Raw genomic sequence first — 17,454 nt, 5'->3', positions numbered from 1 at the left:
TAGAATAGTGGTCTCCAACTCCATCCAGGTTTCTGCGAATGCCATTATTTCCTTCCTTTCTATAGCTGAGTGTATTCCGTGGTGTGTGTGTGTGTGTGTGTGTGTGTGTGTGTGTATCACATTTTCTTTATCCCCTCATAGGGTTCATGGGCATTTAAGCTGGTTCCATATATTTGAAATTGTGAATTTTGCTGCTATAAACATGTGTAAGTAAGTGTCTTTTTCTCCGGGTAGATTCTTTCTCTGGGTCAACTTCTTTTCCTCTGGGTAGATTCCCTGTAGTGGGATTACTGAATCAAATGGTAGTTTTGCTTTTAGTTCTTTAAAGAATCTCCACACTGTTTTCCATTCTGGCTGTACTAGTTTACATTCCCACCAGCAGTGTAAAACTGTTCCCTTTTCACCGCATCCACACCAACATCTATTTTTTTTTTCATTTTTAAAAATTATGGCCATTTTTGCAGGAGTAAGGTGGTATCTCATTGTGGTTTTGAATTGCATTTCCTAATCATTAGTGACATTGAGCCTTTTTCCATATGTGTGTTAGCCATTTATATATCTTCCTTTGAGAATTGTCTATCCATGTCCTTAGTCCACTTTTTGATGGGATTTTTTGTTTCTTTCTTGCTGATTTGTTTGAGTTCCCTGTGGATTCTGGATATTAGTCCTTGGTTGGATGCATACTTTGAGAAGATTTTCTCGCACTCTATAGGTTTTACTCTGCTGATTATTTCTTTTGCTGCAAAGAAGCTTTATAGTTTAATTAAATCCAATCTATTCATGTTTGTTTTTGTTGCATTTGCTTCTGTGTTCTTGGTTATAAACTCTTTGACTAAGCCGATATATAGAAGGTTTTTTTCTGATGTTATTTTCTAAAATTTATATGGTTTCAGGTCTCAGATTTAAGTCTTTGATCCATTTTGAGTTTATTTTTGTATAACATGAGAAATGAAGGTCCAATTTTATTCTTCTACGAGTGGCTTGTCAATTATCTCAGCATCATTTGTTGAATAGGATATCCTTTCTCCACTTTATGTTTTTGTTTGCTTTGTTGAAGATCAGAATTTGGCTTTATTACTGGGTTCTCTGTTCTGTTCCATCAGTCTATGTGCCTATTTTTTTAAACCAGTACCATGCTGTTTGGTGACTATATCATTATAGTATGTATAGTTTTACATTAGGTAATATGATGTCTCCAGATTTGCTCTTTTTGCTTAGTTTTGCTTTGGGTATGTGGGCTCTTTTTTGTTAAATATAAATTTTGGGATTGTTTTTTCTAGTTAGAATTGTTTTTCATCATTCTGTTAAGAATGGTGGTGGTATTTTGATGGGATTTGCATTGAATTTGTAGATTGCTTTTGCAGTATGATCTTTTTTACAATATTGATTCTACCCATCTTATGAGCACGGGATGTGTTTCCATTTGTTCATCTCATCTATAACTTCTTTCTGTAGTGTTTTGCAGTTTTCCTTGCAGAGGGTTTTCACCTCCTTGGTTAGGTAGATTCCCAAGTGTTTTCTTTCTTTTTTTGCAGCTATTGTAAGAGGGTTTCAGTTCTTGATTTGATTCTCAGCTTGGTTGCTGTTGATGTCTAGCAGTGCTACTGATTTGTATACATTGATTTTGTACCCTAAAACTTTACTGAATTCATTATCAGATATAGGAGCTTTTTGGACGAGTCTTTAGGGTTTTCTAGGGGTACAATCATATCATTAATGAACAACAACGATTTGATTTCCTCTTTACTGACTTGGATGCCCTTTATTTCTTTCTCTCATCTGATTTTTCTTCTTCCTCAGGAGCACTAATCTTATGTTTAGTCACATAACATAATTCCCAATTATTTAGAGGATTAGCTCATTTAAATTTTTTTTCTTTGTATTTGTCAGATTGGGTTAATTCAAAAGCCTTGTTTTTGAACTCTGAAGTTCTTTCTTCTACTTGTTCAATTCTGTTGTTAAAACTATCTAGTGTATTTTGCTTTTCTCTAAGTGTGTCTTTCATTTCCAGAAGTTGTGAGTGTCTTTTCTTTATGATATCTATTTCTCTGGAGACTTTTTCATCCATATCCCATATATGTTTTTAAATTTCTTTAAGACAATTTTTATCTTTTTCTGGTGTCTCCTTAAGTAGCTTAATAATCAACCTTCTGAATTCTTTTTCTGGCAATTCAGAGATTTCTTCTTGGTTTGGAACCACTGCTGGAGAGCTAGAGTGAGTCTTATAGAACCTTGGGTGTCTTATAGAACCTTGCTTTGTTATATTACCAGAATTACTTTTCTAGTTCCTTCTCATCTGGGTAGACCTGGAACTTAAGGGCTGATGTTCAGATTTTTTTGTACCATGGAATGATCCCTTAATGTGGGGGTCTCCTCCTTCATCTAGGGATAGGGCTTTCTGAGAGCCAGAATGCAGTGATTGTTATTTCTCTTCTGGGCCTAGCCATCCAGAGGGGCAACTGGGCTCCAGCCTGGTGCATGTCTGCAAAGAGTCCTGTGATGTGATGTCTTCAGGTCTCTCAGTCATGGATATCAGCAACTGTTCCAGTAAAGGTGGCAGGGTAGCTAAGTGGACTCTGTGATAGTCTTTGGTTGTAGTTTTGTTTGGTGCATTGGTTTTCTCAAATGCTTGTTGTGCTAGCAGTAAAGTCATGTGGACAGACTCAAGATCTCTGGTTAGCCAGGGTGTTTCAGGTGGTGGAGTTAGCTGTTGTTTTCTCCTTCTTTGGAACAGAATTGTTCTGTTTTGAGTTTCTGTGATGGCTTAAGTTGGTAGGCCTCCAGCCAGGAGGTGGTGCTTTCAAGAGAGCTCCAGCTGCAATAGCAGAAGGGGAGTGTAATTTTGCCCTGTGTTGGCCAGGATGAGCACTGGGCCTTCTCAGGTGATGGGCAGGGCCATAGAGCAGGTGAGCTGGACTGAAATCTTGCTTGATATCTTGAAATCTGGATTTTTAGATTCCCCAGTGGGAAGGTATATTTGGAGGCCAACTTTTTCCCCTCTCACACTTTGGGAACTCACAGGCTACAAGCTTCCCTGCTGAGAAAGCAAGCAGGTGTCTCAGGCCTCACCTCTGCCTACCTGCACCTTGGGCTGCAGCTTCTGCACTTATATCTAGACTTCCCTTTTACAACCCAGCCTCTCAACTGCCTGCCCTGGTGCCTACTCAGTAAAGTTGTTCTCAGTCAAAATTATTACAAAGTTCAGCAGGAATTTTATTCACCCTGTGAACCCTCCCCAGTTCTACTGGCTGCCTTCCCTTCCCTGAGGACCTGTGTGAGAGAAAGCAATGAATGGTCACTGGGGCTCAAGGTGAGGACTGGGAGTGCTTATGGGGTTCTTCCTGCTGCTTGTTCTACTTTTATATTTTGCTCGGCTCTCTACATCTGTTTCAGCTCTAGGTAAGGTTAAATGCGTCTCCTGTGGTCTGAATTTTTAGGATCCCCAGTGGGAAGATATGTCTAGAGGCCAACATTTTCCCCTCTCACACTTTAAAAACTCATAATTTTTTGGTTGTCTCATGGTGTTTGCAGTGGCAAGCCACTTCTTTCAAAGGGTCTGTGAATTCTTTTGGTTTTCTTGGTATGCTTCTGTGGTGGTTCTTGGAGCAAAACTTCACAATGTGAGTCTTCAGATGCTTTTGTGTTCATCCAAGTGGGAGCTGCATGTTAGTCTTGTCTCCTATCCACCATTATTTTTTCACTTATGAATTTCTAATATTTTCTTCTCTTCATCTTGCCCCACAGACAAAAAGATTTATTCCAGTTAACATAAATTATGTAAATCTTTCAATATAATTTTTTGGTCAATACCCAATCTATCAATCATAAATGGTAGATAAAAGTAGGATTAAAGGCATCATTCTATTATTTATGGATTTCAGTAGGTAAATATTAGACATGACCTGCCAGCACCCCCAAGTAGGTGCATAAAGATTAACTTCCCCATGCTGTTTTGTCTCTGCCCCAAAACATCTAGCTTTCTCCTAATATTGAACATATAGAAAGATGAGGGGTAGAAACCTCAAGATAAGCATTTGGGAATTCACTGATATAAGCAGAGAAGGCAATACACCATGAATGTAATGTCAACTATGTGGTGACAAGGCAGACCCCTGAAAACTCCTTTTAGGTGGGAATGCTCAAGGACTGTTACACAGACCAGCACAAGCAGGTGATGAATTGAGATTTGGGAGTATCAGAGAGCCACTCTAGCAGCTCCCCATCAACATGGCCTCTGTATCTTTCATACAAACAAGGCATAGACTAGTTTCAGGATTGGAAGTCTAGCAGTCTGTCTCTTGGAGGCCCAGTGCTTGGTTATAGAGTGGCAGACATGCGAAACAGCAGTAAAGTCAGAATAACTCGAGTCACATAGCTTCAGAGATTTCTTAACACCAGATAGGTAATACTATGCCAAGCAGAGAGGCAATGATGCCCACTGTACCCAACAAAGTAGGAAAGTCTGAAAACAAACTGGCATATCATAGAGAGAAGCATCTTTTGGGAATTCCTATGCAAGTGGAACAATAGCAGTGTCAGCAGGAATAGAGATGAACATATATGTGTGCTCAAGTGAAACACACACGTGTGAGCACAGCTGAAACTTGGAAATCTCCCAGAAGTATATATGGAGAGGAGTGTTTCTGAAGCTAGAGAACAAACATGTAGGAACAAAAGGAACAAGAACCAAAAATATTTGGGTAGCTAGGGTGACCAACCATCCAGTTTAACTGGAAGATTTTCTGGGTTTTAGCACTGAAACACCCACATCCAGGGAAACCCTCCCATTGTCAAGCAAATGACTGGTTACTCTAGTTGAAACTCTAATTGTGATGTAATTTGTGCTATGTACTAGTTGGTCCTGGGGAAATTTGAATTATGCATCTTTGATTACACATATTTTTAAAATTTTTTTAGTTAAAAATTTCAGAAATGGAATTGCTGGGTCAAAGATTACACTTAATTTTATGATTTTTTTACACTTACTTGCAAATTGCTCTAGGAAACAGATATAACTCCCACCAGATATTAAGGCATTTTCAAAGCTATAGGAATTTAAATGGCTTGTACTGGCACGGGAGTAGATACATCAGCATAATCGTATTTGCTCAGATCATAAATAGATCCAGATATATATAGGGATATAAGATATGAAAGATATGATATTTCATACTAATTAGAAAAGACAGTTTTTGTAATACATGTTGTTGGGAAGGTGTATGGTTTTTCTGGAAGAGAAATGGATCCCAATATTCCTCCTTAGAATAAATTCCAGACATCCCAAAATTCAAATAAAAAATAAAACCATTAACGACGAACACACAAGCTATATATTTTTCAATGTTATTTTTTAGTGGGAAATAACCGTCTAGCAAAAATTCCCAAAGTCAAAGGCAAATGACTAGTGTTCTTGAATATATATAAATATTTTTTGAAATATATGTATATGCAGGAAAACACACCATAAGTTAATCACAAGAAAAATAACAAGGTGAGAAAAAGAAAAACATTTTTTGAGACAGTCTTGCTCTGCTGCTGGAGTACAGTAGTGCAATCTTGGCTCACTGCAGCCTCTGCTTCTTGAGTTTAAGCAATTACCCCACCTCAACCTCCTGAATAGCTGGGACTACAGGCGCTAATTTTTACACTCAGCTAATTATATTACATGCAGTGTAATATAATAATTACACTCAGCTAATTTTTATATTTTCATTAGAGATGTTGTTTTGCCATGATCTCCAAGCTGGTCTCAAACTCCTGGCCTCAAGTGATCCACTCACCTTGGCTTCCCAAAGTGCTGAGAATACAGGTGCGAACCCCTGTGCCCAGCCACAAATACAATAGTTTTAAAACCCATAATATTAGCAAAAATGAAAAGATTTGATAATATCCAGTCTAGTATAGATGTGGGAAGATCGCTTTTTTTTTTGCAGGGTTCCTGTAAATTGAAACAACATATTGGGATGGAAATTTCACAATATTTATGGCATTTTAAATCAACATATCCCCTTTACTCAGCAAATCCATTTCTAGGAGTTTATCCAATACATATATTCATGCAAATACACAAAGATACATGTAGAAGAATGTTCACTGCTGCATTATTTATAAGGACAGAGAACTGGAAATAACCTACATGCCCATCAGTATAGTTCTGGTTAAATAAATGATGTGACAACTACCTAACATGATGTAATGTAGCCGTTAATAGAATGAGGCAGATTCATATTAATAGAAATAGATAGTTGCTGCGAGTAAGAACAGAAACTTAGAGAAGAGCATGTTTAGTACAAGTTCATTTATATAAAAAGATGTGTATTTAAACATAAATATTTTCTGGAAAGCTATGGCTAAAAGTGTTAAGAATCATTACCTCTGGCAAATAGAAATAGGACTAGATGTTGGGGCTGAAGACTTTGACTTTTGATTTTATACTCTTCTGTATGATTTTGGTTTTGCCACAAAACAAAGTGACTTTTAAAACAATATGATTCATAGGATTTGTAAAAGGGTAGACCTATCTGTTCTACATGTTTGCCCATTTTCGATATATTCCCAACAACCATGGCTATTTCTTGAATGGCTTCATTCAGTTTGATCAAAATTGAACTTCTGAAAGAGGAGGAAGAATATCAGCCTGTTGCCAGGGGCAATGTTTGCTCTATTTGCCCTGCTCCTTTGAATCCTCTCCAAATTGGTGCAAATAAAAAGGCACTGAGTATATCCCTAACCAGAATATGTTGAAAAAAAAAAAAAAAACTCTTAAACTCATAGAAAACAAAAAAGACCCCTTTTACCCCAACATCTCTATTTTTTTCTTTTTACTATTTAGTAATCAAATCTTTAAAAAGTGACCCCAGATGGGTAGTTGGTATTGTTTATTGCTCAGTAACAGAAACTCACTTAGGCTACTTCAAATTGTTTTGAGTTATTGAAAGGATACATGTGGCAAACAAGGGAGACAAGACCCCATAGGAACCCAAGAACAGTGAACAAATGGTTGACGCTTATGGGAATGGAACACAAGTAGTGGAATTGTCCACACAATATTGGGGTTCCATTGATTTGGTTGTCTTCTTGACTGAGTACATCATTCTTGGGCAATTATGGAACTCATCTTTTGCTCTTACCCTCCCCCAATCAGCTCATTCATCTCCCTTTCAGCTTCAGCTTCTTCATATCTTTACCTCCCTCATAGCTCCCATGGGTCTTGCCACCACATGACCTCCTGGAGGTCCTCTTAGCATCTGCTACCACATACTCTGCTCTTGCAAATTCTGTTTCCCAGTTTAAATTATACAAAAGAAATCTGGATGATCTAGCTGCTTACTTGTGTTTATAGCACTTCCTGGCAGGCCACTTTGGATGGTTGCCCTTGAGAGAGGTACCCACCTTGCTTGCATAAGGGATCAGGAAATAGAGAACTTACTTACCCTAGCTTGGGACGAATGTTTTAGAGATTTTTTTTTCATTGTTCTAATTTTTTTAATTGCATTTTAGGTTTTGGGGTACATGTGAAGAACATGCAAGATTGTTGCATAGGTACACACAGGGCAGTGTGATGTGTTGCCTTCCTCCCCATCACCTATATCTGGCATTTCTCCCCATGCTCTCTCTCCCTAACTCTCCACTCCCCACTGTCCCTCCCCTATTTCCCTCTGACAGACCCCAGTGTGTGATGCTCCCCTCCCTGTGTCCATGTGTTCTCATTGTTCAACACCCACACATGAGTGAGAACATGTGGTGTTTGATTTTCTGTTCTTGTGTCAGTTTGCTGAGAATGATGGTTTCCAGGTTCATCCATGTCCCTACAAAGGACACGAACTCATCGTTTTTGATGGCTGCATAATATTCCATGTGACACGTTTTCCCTGTCCAGTCTATCATCGATGGTCATTTGGGTTGGTTCCAGGTTTTTACTATTGTAAACAGTGCTGCAATGAACATTTGTGTGCATGTGTCCTTATAGTAGAACGATTTATAATCCTTCGGATATATACCCAGTAATGGGATTGCTGGGTCAAATGGAATTTCTATTTCTATATCCTTGAGGATTTACCACACTGTCTTCCACAATGGTTGAACTAATTTACACTCCCACCAACAGTGTAAAAGTGTTCCTATTTCTCCACATCTTCTCCAGCATCTGTTGTCTCCAGATTTTTAATGATCTCCATTCTAACTGGTGTGAGATGGTATCTCAATGTAGTTTTGATTTGCATTTCTCTAACGACCAGTGATGATGAGCATTTCTTCATATGTTTGTTGGCCTCATGTGTGTCTTCTTTTGTAAAGTGTCTGTTCATATCCTTTGCCCACTTTTGAATGGGCTTGTTTGTTTTTTTCTTGTAAATCTGTTTTAGTTCTTTGTATATTCTGGATATCAGCCCTTTGTCAGATGGGTAGACTGCAAAAGTTTTTTCCCATTCTGTTGGTTGCTGATTCACTCTAATGACTGTTTCTTTTGCTGTGCAGAAGCTGTGGAGTTTGATTAGGTCCCATTTGTCTATTTTGGTTTCTGTTGCCAATGCTTTTGGTGTTTTGGTCATGAAGTCCTTGCCTACGCCTATGTCCTGAATGGTTTTGCCTAGATTTTCTTCTAGGGTTTTTATGGTGTTAGGTCTTATGTTTCAGTCCTTAATCCATCTGGAGTTAATTTTAGTGTAAGGTGTCAGGAAGAGGTCCAGTTTCTGCTTTCTACACATGGCTAGCCAGTTTTCCCAACGCCATTTATTAAACAGGGACTCCTTTCCCCATTGCTTGTTTTTGTCAGGTTTATCAAAGATCGGATGGTTGTAGATGTGTTGTGTTGCCTCCGAGGCCCCTGTTCTGTTCCATTGGTCTATATCTCTGTTTTGGTACCAGTACCATGCTGTTTTGATTACTGTAGCCTTGTAGTATAGTTTGAAGTCCAATAGTGTGATGCCTCCCGCTTTGTTCTTTTTGCTTAGAATTGACTTGGCTATGCGGGCTCTCTTTTGGTTCCATATGAAGTTTAAGGTGTTTTTTTTCAGTTGTGTGAAGAAGGTCATTGGTAGCTTGATGGGGATAGCATTGAATCTGTAAATTACTTTGGGCAGTATGGCCATTTTCACAATATTGATTCTTCCTAACCATGAACATGGAATGTTTCTCCATGTGTTTGTGTCTTCTCTTATCTCATTAAGCAGTGGTTTGTAGTTCTCCTTGAAGAGGTCCTTTACGTTCCTTGTTAGTTGTATTCCTAGTTATTTTATTCTCTTTGTAGCAATTGTGAATGGCAGTTTGTTCTTGATTTGGTTCTCTTTAAGTGTGTTATTGGTGTATAGGAATGCTTGTGATTTCTGAACATTGATTTTGTATCATGAGACTTTGCTGAAGTTGCTTATCGGTTTCAGGAGATTTTGGGCTGAGACAATGGGGTCTTGTAGATATACAATCATGTCATCTGCAAATAGAGACAATTTGACTTCCTCCTTTCCTAATTGAATACCCTTTATTTCTTTTTCTTGCCTGATTGCTCTGGCTAGAACTTCCAATACTATATTGAATAGGAGTAGTGAGAGAGGGCATCCTTGTCTAGTGCCAGATTTCAAAGGGAATGCTTCCAGTTTTTGTCCATTCAGTATGATATTGGCTGTTGGTTTGTTGTAAATAAATTTTAATATTTTGAGATATGTTCCATCAATACCTAGTTTATTGAGGGTTTTTAACATAAAGGGCTGTTGAATTTTGTCAAAGGCCTTTTCTGCATCAATTGAGATAATCATGTGTTTTTTGTCTTTGGTTCTGTTTATGTGGCGAATTACGTTTATAGACTTGAGTATGTTGAACAAGCCTTGCATCCCCGGGATGAAGCCTACTTGATCATGGTGGATAAGCTTTTTGATGTGCTGTTGCAATTGGTTTGCCAGTATTTTATTGAAGATTTTTGCATCTATGTTCATCATGGAGATGTTTTAAGTTAAAATGAGAGAGCTAGTCTGGATTCTTTATCTAAGTGGCTTTAAAAGATCCCTGCAAGGGACTATGAAATTTACATAACAATGAGAAAAAAAATCACACTTCCACTGCTACTGGTTAGATCTCTCTTCCACCCATATAATCATGCAAAAGTAATGAAAATCTAATTGTATCAGTCTGTTCTCACACTGCTATAAAGAAATACCTGAGACTGAGTAATTTATAAAGAAAAGAAGTTTAGTTGGCTCTTGGTTTTTCAGGCTGTACAGCAAATATGGCAGTATCTGCTTGGCTTCTGGGGAGACCTCAGGAAACTTACAATTATTGTGAAAGGCAAAGGGAGAAGTAGGCATGTCTTCCATTGCCACAGCAGGAGAAAGAGAGAGAGAGCGAGGAGGTGTTACATACTTTTAAACAACCAGATCTCACAAGAACTCACTCACTCATTATCACAAGAACAGCTCTGGAGGGATGGTACTAACTCATTCATGGGAACTCCACCATTATGATCCAATCACCTCCCACCAGGCCCTACCTCCAACAATGGGGATTACAATTTGACATGAGATTTGGTAGGGACACAAATGCAAACCATATCATTTTGCTGATGGTCCCTGAAAATCTCATGTCCTTCTCACATTGCAAAAATACAATCATGCCTTCCCAGCAGTCCCACAAAATCTTAACTCATTCCAGCATTAACTCAAAAGTCCAAAGTGCAAAGTCTCATCTGAGACAAGGCTAATCCCTTCTGCCTATGAACCTGTAAAATAAAAAACAAATTAGTTACCTACAAGATACAATAAAGGTATCAGCATTGGGTAAGTACTTCTGCTACAAAAGGGAGAATTCAGCCAAAACAAAGGGGATCCAGGCCCAATGCAAGTCTGAAACCCAACAGAGCAGTCATTAAATTTTAAAGCTCCAAAATAATCTTTGACTCCATGTCTCACTTCCAGGCCATAGTAAGGCAAGGGGTGGGTTCCCAAGGCCTTGGGAAGTCCTGCCCCTGTGGCTTTGCAGGCTTTAGCTGCCACAACTGGTCTTGTTAGCTGGCATTGAGTGCTTGTGGCTTTTTCAGGCATGTAGTGCAAGTTGTTGGTGGCTCTATCATTCTAGGATTTGAAGGACAATGGCCCTCTTCTCACAACTACACTAGGCAGTGCCCCAGTGAGGACTCTGTGTGGGCACTCCAACTCCACAATTTCCCTCCACACTGCCCTAGTAGAAGTTCTCCTGAGGGCTCTGCCCTTGTAGCAGCCTTCTGCCTGGACATCCAGGTTTTTTCATACATCCCTTGAAATCTAGGCAGAGGCTCTAAAGCCTCAACTCCTGCACTCTGCACACCTGCAGGCTTAATGCTGCATGGAGGCCACCAAGGCTTATGGCTTGTATCTTGTAGAACAGTGGCCTAAGCTGTATCTGGGACCTTGTGAGCCACAGCTGGAGTTAGAGCAGCTGGAATGCAGGGAGCAGTGTCCTGAGGCTGTGCAGGGCGTCAGGACCCTGGGCCTGTCCCCCAAAACAATTCTTCTTTTCTAGACCTCTAGGCTGATGATGGGAGGGGCTGCCAGGAAGGCCTTGAAATGACTTGGAGGCCATTTTCCCATTCTTGGCTATCAGTACTTGCCTTCCTTTTAGTTATGCAAATTTCTGCAACAGAAAATGGGCTTTTCTTTACTACCACATGGCTGGGCTGCAAATTCCCCAAACTTTCATTCGCTGCCTTTTTTTTTTTTTTTTTTGAGATGGGGTTTCACCATATTGGTCAGGATGGTCTTGAATTCCTGACCTTGTGATCCGCCTGCCTTAGCCTCCTAAAGTACTGGGATTACAGGTGTGAGCCACCATACCTGGTCTGCCTCTTTTTATATATAAGTTCCCAGTTTCAGGGAACTTATATATTTCTTTGCTCACACATATGAGAATAGGCTGTTAGAAGCAGGCAGGCTACATCTTGAACACTTGGCTACTATTTCTTCCACCACATACCCTAAATTGCCACTTTCAAGTTTAAAGTTCCACAGATCCCTGTAACAGGGACACCATCCAGCCAACCTCTCTGCTAACACACAACAAAAGTGACCTTTGCTCTAATTCTCAATAAGTTTCTCATTTCTATCTGAGATCTCCTCAGCTTGGACTTAATTGTACATACAACTATCAGCATTTTGGTCACAACAATTTATCAAGCCTCTAAGAAGTTCCAAATTTTCCTTCATCATCCTATTTTCTGAGCCCGCCACCTGTTCCAACCTCTGCCTGTTACCCATGTCCAATACTGCTTCCACACTGTCAAGTATCTTTAAAGGAATGTCCCACTTCTTGGTACCAATTTTCTGTATTGCTCCATTCTCGTATTGCTATAAAGAATTAACTGAGGCTGAGTAATCTATAAAGAAAATAAGTTTAGTTGGTGTACAATTCTACACGTTGTACAGGAAGTATGATAGCATCTACTTGGCTTCTGAGAAGCCCTCAAGAAACCTATAATCATAGTGTAAGGTAAAGAGAAAAGCGGGAATGACTTACATGGCTGGAACAGGAAAGAGAGCACGTGGGGCTGGGAGGGAGGTGTTACATACTTTTAAGCAACCAGATCTCGCAAGAACTCACTCAGTCACTATCACAAGAATAGCACAAAGGGGATAGTGCTAACCCACTCATGAGAACTCCACCCTCATGATCCAGTCACCTCCCACTAGGCCTCACCTCCAACACTGGGGATTACAATTCAACATGAGATTTGGTGGAGACACAGATCCAAACCATATTACAAATCTAATAAGAAGTTAGTCAAAAACAGTACAAATTTTGAAGAAGAATATACATTATTTAATTTATCCTTTTAATTTCCTGGTTTATATATGCTTTATAATATACACAATATAGTAGTATATTGGTAAACTATAATTAAGTAGATATGTGTAATAGGGATGTATTTAGTAGTTAACTGATACTGTTTATAATGAAGCAAGTTATAAGCTACCCATTAGTCTATAAGCCTTATGATGTCAAGGGTCCATTTGTTTGTTCATATTTATCAGTTCACACCTAGCATTTAAGTCATGTACAGAATCTCTTGAACCCAGGTCAGATGCTATTTTCTTTACTGTATACTACAATTCTAAAGAACTCTGTTTTTTTGGAATAAAGTAGATTAGTATAAGAGTCAATTCAGTCGCAGTAGTTGGTATGGAGATACTGTGATAGAATTAGTGTACTCACTGTATACAATGCATCACGCCATGGCCAAGCAGTGGGCAAGGGCAGAAATCATACCATGTGACTAAGAGCTGAGAGCTGTACGGGAGTGAATGGGCAGGCATATAAGAAAAATGCAAGCATGCAGAAAATTAATGCAATATTAAGGAATTGGTCACTTCTTGTCCTGCATGGCCAACTTCATAATAGGAGTATACATTTAAGCATCTGGTTATGATAGAATTGTGGGATGTCACTCTTAGGCAACCTGAGGGGTCAGAATAAACATTGATAAGTTGAGGTACAAAAAACTATTTCAGGGAGGATCCATAAAGCCGAAATCCTAAAGAAAAATTTGAGTCAGAAAACAAAATGGATAACTGACTAGCAGAGACAAAAGCAGATGTAGAATCCAGGGTTGGAGCTAAATAGGTAATTAGAACTAAGATGTCAGATACTACTTGTATGGAAGCATGAGGGCAACTTTTGTTATTTTTGTTAAGCTGTTAGTCTCAGAATTTTCACTGGCCCAATTGCAAACAATATATAAGTTAGATTTTTAAGAAACATGGTTAAATCACATTCTTCTTCCTGACATCTTTTGAATTGCTATAATCTTACTATAATAAGATTCAGGTTAAAAAATATGATAACAAATATATACAATTATAGGTAAAGATTTGCTGTTATTAAAAGAATAAAATCTTTAGGCTATTTTCAAAGATCCCCCATTAAATGTTCCCAAACTGCTTTTCTGGACTTCTTATTTATTTTATGTTTCAAAATACCTTGGAGTCAAGCCACTCCCAGCTAGAAGTATTTATTAATGCAAGACATGCATATTCAGGTGTCTATATTTCAGTGCCTATGCATTTGATATCTGTAGTACAATAGAGAATTTGACTGATCTCTGTTCCTAGTTTATGAGAAGTAGCCTCTAAATCCTTGGAATTTCCTGAGTGATAGGAGTGCTTATGTTATTCATGGTGGACCCTATTTATACTAATGAGGTAACTCATGGTGGGCCCTACATGGTTTATGCTAATGAGATGACTCAGGATAGGTACCGGCAATACCAGAAAGACCAATCATGTCATTAGAGGATTGGGACATTGATATTAGCTCAATATCTGGGGACCATAAAGGTGTCAGAGATTTGGTTTAATCACATGGACAGTGATTCAATCAATTTTACCTATGTGATGATACTCCAATAAAAACTCTGGACACAACTCAGGTGAGTCCCCTGGTTGACAAGTCTCTGTGCATTGTCACATATCAATATGCTGGAAGGGTGACTCATCCTGACTCCATGGAGAAACAAAATGGAAGCTTTGCGTTTGGGACCCTTCCAAACTTCACTCTGTGCCTCATTCCCTTTGGCTAATTCTATTTGTGTATGCTTTTGCTATAACAAAGCTATAGTCATAAGTATAGCACTTTTCTGAGTTGTGTGAGCTGTCCTAGTAAATAATTAAGACTGAGGAGTTAGACAGAATCAAGAAATTGTAGCCAACTGGTCAGAGTACAAGTGGGCTGAAGACCTCTGAATTTACAGCTGGTATCTGGTAAGGGCAATCTTGCACCTTCAATCTATGAAATTTGGCTCAACTATGGTTAGTTGGTGCTAGAAGTCATTGCAGTTTGTTTTCAAATGGCCCTTCCCTCACTTATGCACACAAAGCAGTGGTTCTCAAAGTATGGTCCCTGGACCGATAGCATTAGTATTTCCTAGAAACTTTTTAGAAGTAAAAATTATCTGGTTCCACCTCAGACCTATTAAATCAGAACCTCCAGAGTTGGGCCAGGAAAACTGTGTTTTATTAATCACTCTAAGTGATTCTGACGAATATTGTATTTAAGAACCATTGAAATAAAGAAACTTCATTCAACCTTCGGATGGCAGTGGTGGCCCGTCTGGAATGGGTATTGCCAAGATGCCAGCTTCAGCAGGGGAGGCATGGCTGGAGCTGCATGCTCTGCAGAGCTGCCAGGGGCTAGGAACTGAGTGCAGCTGCAGCCACCCAGCTATGGCTTTGGACCTGGGCATCCCTGTGCTCTCATGGGGCCCAGGAAGCTTCCACTGCCCCTGCCGGCTCAGAAGTGTCTGCTCCTGCTCTCTGACCTCTCCCTGTTCCTGGCACCCAGTCCAGTGCAGAGCAAAGTTGTGGTTGAGCCTGGGCACTGTCATTACCCGGCTGGATATGTGCATGATCAGGGCAGCATTGACACTCCAGCCACCTGCTCCCTTGCCTCCCTCTGGACTTTAGGTGCCAATAAGCGTGGGAAGGAGGCAAAAGAGGGTGAGGGCAGCTTGGTGCATGCCTGCAGGTGCCCCTCAGCACAAATTGCCTGGTGCCATAGATGGCATATTGATGGCAAAAAGCAGATGGGCTCCTGGGCAGAAAGGAGTGGGTCCCTGGCAAAACCCCACCTTCAAGCCAGAAACGGCTTGAAGCCTGGGGGCTGGGCTTCCAGTTCCAGATGAAGTCCTTAGCCCAGAGTGAGAACTTATGGTGCTTTTTCTGGGGCCTCCCATGGCTGCCCATGGACCAATGAGCACACATTTCCTCCCTTGGAGCCCATAAAAACCCAGACTCAACCGGACTCAGACAGACATCAGGACTACCAGCTGCGGGAAGGAGCTACCCATTTCAGGTCTCTTGAGAGTTGTTCTGTTGCTCAGTGAAGCTCCTCTTCACCTTGCTTACCCTCCTGTTGGCCATGAACCTCATTCTTCCTGGACACAGGACAACAACTCAGGACCTGCCAAATGGTAGGAATGAAAGACCTGTAACACAAACAGAGCTAAAACATGCCCCTCTCTCGCCAGTTGCTGATGAAAATGAGAGAAGAGCTGTAGCCCTTAGAGGAGCCCAGACCTAGGAGTTCCTGAGTCAGGGCTGTGACACAGCCTTGGAGGTCTGAAATTCCTGGTGTCTACAAGCTTCTGGGAGTCACTGTGTTCCCCAGTACCCACAGTGGAAGCTGCTTGTAGTATACCTGGTCTATCCACAGCCTCACATAGTGCTGGCGCATATGGCAGTACCTGAAGCTGCCCACCTCACGGCTGCCAGCAAATGCCTGCTTGTGCACGGTGGCTGAACCCCACACTCTCTCACACGTCCCTTACTGCTCTCTGTGCCTGGTACACCCTCGGCAGATGTGGCATACAAGCCGGTAGCATGAGCTGAGCACAGCCTGTCAGGTCATGTGGGCAGAAAGAGCCCAGCAGGCCTGAGCAAAACTTGGGCAAAGATGCCACCAGCCACAGAGGTCTCCAGCTAGAAAAATGACACCCCAAGGATCCCATGACAATTCCATGTCAATCACATTAATCTCATTTCACTTCCTGCAATGAAGACTTCCCAGACTTACAAACCTGACATCCCCTCTATGAGCTCCCAGGTCTAATAAACATATTCTATTACAGCAGTTCCCAAATTTTGTTTCCAAGACAATCTTAAATTTCTGGAAAACCCCAAAGAGCTTTTGTTCACATGGGCTATAGTTACAGTATCAGAAATTAAAACTGAGATAATTGTAAAATATTTATTTTAAAATCTATTTAAATTAACAACAATAAGCGAATAAATGTTGGTATATATAATTTTTTGTGTGTAAAAAGTTACTGTTTTCCAAACAAGTGAGAAGAATGGCATCAGTTTGTATTTTTGCAAATCTTTCTCATGTCTGCCTTAATAGAAGACAGTTGGATTCTCATACCTGTTTCTGGATTTAAAGTGTTGAATTATATTTTTTTAGTTGAAGTATATTAATAAAAATTTGTCCCACATTGATATGTAGTTGAAAAAGTGAGAAATATGTTAATAGCTTTTATAGATTATTGTGGATATTAGTTTTAGTACTATTACAAAAATTGACAAGGGTAGTTTTTTTGAAGGTTAGCTGCAATGTGAAATTCAAAATTATATCAGTGAAATCTTTGTACTCTGCTACATTAAAATCTTTTATTCTCTCTTGCACTTTGAACATATATTTTAACAATGCATTGTTTTGTAACATCATGCTTCCTGTCATTTAGAAAATATTCATTTCATTGAGTTATACAGATTTCCTAGATGTGGACACATTTTATTAGACAATATCAAAATCACAGTTGTTAATGTTACCATTGATCTCAGGAAAAACTTTAAGTGTTGGGAAGCTCTCAAATAAATGGTGGTAGAAACAAATTTTCAAAATTCTATTTTTTTTTTTTTTTTTTTGCTTGAAAGCTCAGATTTTATCATTGGCAACAAGCCCTGAGTTTTCTTTGAAATGACAGACTCACTTCCTTCATATCCA

Source organism: Aotus nancymaae, unplaced genomic scaffold (assembly GCF_030222135.1).
Source record: "Aotus nancymaae isolate 86718 unplaced genomic scaffold, 86718_ANA_hifiasm-v0.15.2.pri h1tg000029l, whole genome shotgun sequence".
NCBI lineage: Eukaryota > Metazoa > Chordata > Mammalia > Primates > Aotidae > Aotus > Aotus nancymaae.
The sequence above is the reverse complement of the archived record's forward strand: the minus strand, read 5'-3'. Positions refer to the sequence as shown.